The following is a 3,277-nucleotide window of genomic DNA, read 5'->3' as shown; positions in this document are numbered from 1 at the left end:
AAATCTCTCCTATAGCACTGGAGGGTCTATAGTTAACAATAATGATATAGAAGTTAAAAAGAAATTATTTAGGCACATAGGGCAAGGAAGCCCTCAGTAAGGCTTTCCTTTTAATGAAAAGCAGCCCCGAAATAATTTTCTTTTCTAACAAAGAGCAGCCTGTAAAATCGAGTTGCAGACATAGAAAGGAATGCTAGAAGCTTGCACGGGGGAATGCTGGCAGTTGCGCCGATAGGAAAGAAGCTACCCGGGAACTCTGCACGTTTAAAATGGCGGCTCCATCTTCTCTTCTCTTTGCCAGCCCCGTGTATAGTAAGGAGCAAACAAGATGGCCATGGCCAAGCAAAGACACCATTTGCATAGTAAGAGGATTAGGATGGAGTGGCCAACTTCCTCTCCTGCTATGTAAGCATCATGCCTGGTCCAACCAATCTGTGGGCCTACCACTTCCTCAAGCCTGTCTATAAAATCTAGTGCACTCCCATGTGGGCTGGAATTCCCATTCAGTCACTCCTCTCTCTCAAGGGAGAGAGAGTTATTCTTTTTTCTTTTTCTTTTGCCTGTTAAACCTCTGCTCTTAACCTCAATCCATATGTGTCTGAGTCCTTGATTTCCTTGGCATGAGGCAATGAACCTCCCGTATTTACCCCAGACAGTGACGCTGCTTCAATAATATGTTGTATAATTTCAAATAGCTAGAAGGAGGATATTGAATGTTCCCAACACAAAGATATGACACATGTTTGAAATTATGAATATGCTAATTACCCTAATTTGATCACCATATGATAGAAACATCACTATGCACCCTATGAATATGTACAATTATTATGTGTCAATTAAAAAATTAAATTCGGGAAAGAAAAAAATTAAGTTCTTTTCTTAATTAAAAATATATGTATATATTATATATATATGAAGGAGGAAGAGTAGTAGTCACAAATAGCTCATATTACAAGTTAGATATCCAGAAAAAATAGATTGCAAAACACCTATAGTCTTTCTCCTGTGCTCTGACATTCTGATTAGCAGGAAAGTGATTAGCTGAATGTCAAACAAGATTAAGTTTAGTCTGAACTGGTAATCAAGAGTTTTTTTAGATTGTGCTTCATCTTTCATGCGGATAAAAATGCTCAGTTTCTCAGATCCCTCTCCTTCCCCTGCTTCTCTCCTTCTGTTCAAGTGGATAAGGATTGAAGGAGAATTGTGGGCTTCTGGCTTGGGGAATGAGGTAAGGAGCAGCACCCTGGCCTCATGCTGGTGTGGAAGGTACACAGCGGTTTTTATGCTTCTCCTGAATAAATTTCTGTCCTTCTGAGTGTTTCTGGTCTTGAAGTGTGTAACTAGCGATCGTGTTTCTCCTGGTCCGTTGCTAACCTTTCAGCATATATTAGCTAAATGGGCCTCAGCTCGGCTCTCACCGATGGCAGACACTGAGGCTCTGCGTGTCTTCCAATCTGTGAGAGCCTGATTCCAGCATCAGCTAAGAAGCCACCTCCCATTACTCCGACAGAGCCGGTGGCAAGCCCACTGGGTCTTCAAACAGCTCCCTGATTCACAGTGTACTGAACACAGCCCAGGAGAGCTAAACTCCAGTGCCTGCCTCACTGCGCAGCACACTGGATGTAGGCATGCTAAATCGTTGCACAGTAACTTCTTTGTTTCTTGTTGCCCTCCATTTGTCGAATGCACTCCCCTGCTCTGTGAACCTGATTCCAAAGAAGAAAAATCAGGAGATGTATTTATAGTCCTTTTCCTTGATTTCATGATCCTACAATTGCCTTTTTGTGAAAGAGCTTTCCATTCATCATAATATTAATAACATCTCCTTCTTCCTAGCTCCAATAGATGGATATCTAAGCCTTAATGGAAAATACAGATATTCTAATTAATTACTGTAATTAAATTATGGGATAACCTATGAGCTGAGTCCTCCAAACTGCATTAAGATAGAATTTGGAACATCTTTTTTCTATACAATTGCTTAGCTTATAGAACTGTGCAATCCTATTTTTGTGAATGATTGAATCTGAATATCATAGTTTTCTTCATCTTGGCATGCCAAATTCTACTTTCCTGGGCTTATAGTTGTCTGGAACATTATAATCATGCCACTGGCTACAAAGAAACTACATTACAAAAATCTGAATCTCCCAGTATGAAGAGATGATCAAATGCTAAAATATATACATTACCAATTAACTCTGGCAGAACAATGTAGCTAGATGGAGTTATTTTTCCAATGGGGTGTTCTAAGCACTTGGCAGTTCTGCTTTTAGAGAGAGTTATTTTCATAATTCAAAAAAGGGGTGTGTGTGTATATATACATATATATTTATATGAAGGAGGAAGAGTAGTAGTCACAAAGCAGGCAGATTATGTACAATTACAATTGTACATATTCTAAGAGTAGTAATAAATCTTCATTTCTGGGCATGGTGGAGTAAGCAGGTACCAGGGTCCATTAGTATACATCTTTGATCCAATTATAGAGTAGCAATCCTCTTTTTCCTGTTAGCGTGGGTCCATCACTTATTCTGACTCCAAATCATCCTTTTCTCTATATTTATCTAACTGCTATCATACTTTCCAATCCAGTGGAAACATTTTTTTTTGTCCATTGGTGGAAATAGTGCTCTTGAGTACAAAAATATCAAAACCATGGTGAAAACCAGAATAAAATGTTTTGCTACTGAGTCATTAACCACTGCTTCAGTGGGTTCTAGGCTATGGGAAAAACAGCAACACATATGGGATGCCGGTACTGCAGCCAGGTCCTGCTAGGAGCATTTATTGCTTTAGATCCGTCTAAAATCCTTTTCTGGCCACTTTGGTATATGGGTCCAAATTGGTATAAGTTGCTTTCAAAATTTAAACACGTCAGTAAATATGAGGAAGCAAATCTCCTTAAGACTACAGCATGCAGCAAATTTTTCCTCACACTGAAGTGAATATCCTATGGTTATTGATTCTCAGTTGAAACTTAAGTGATAAGGCAGATTCTTCTATTTTCAGAGAATCTATTTTCCCTCTTCAGTATGCATACAACTTACCAAGGCCGTTTAGGATGGTTTCTACTCTCCTCTCCAGATTCTATCAGCATGATGTTATTAATAGGTTGCATCAACATCATGCCTTGTGTGGTGATGTGTTTCTAAAGTCCCGCAGATTATGATGTAGCACAGAACCTTAGGGTTGCTACCCTCAGGATCAGATGTTAATGGTATATGGCTGTTCCTATCAGTTAAAGCAAACTGATTTTTATGACCTCCGTTTA

This window comes from Pan paniscus, chromosome 11 (assembly GCF_029289425.2).
Source record: "Pan paniscus chromosome 11, NHGRI_mPanPan1-v2.0_pri, whole genome shotgun sequence".
Classification (NCBI taxonomy): Eukaryota; Metazoa; Chordata; class Mammalia; order Primates; family Hominidae; genus Pan; species Pan paniscus.
This window is presented reverse-complemented; position numbering follows the sequence as displayed.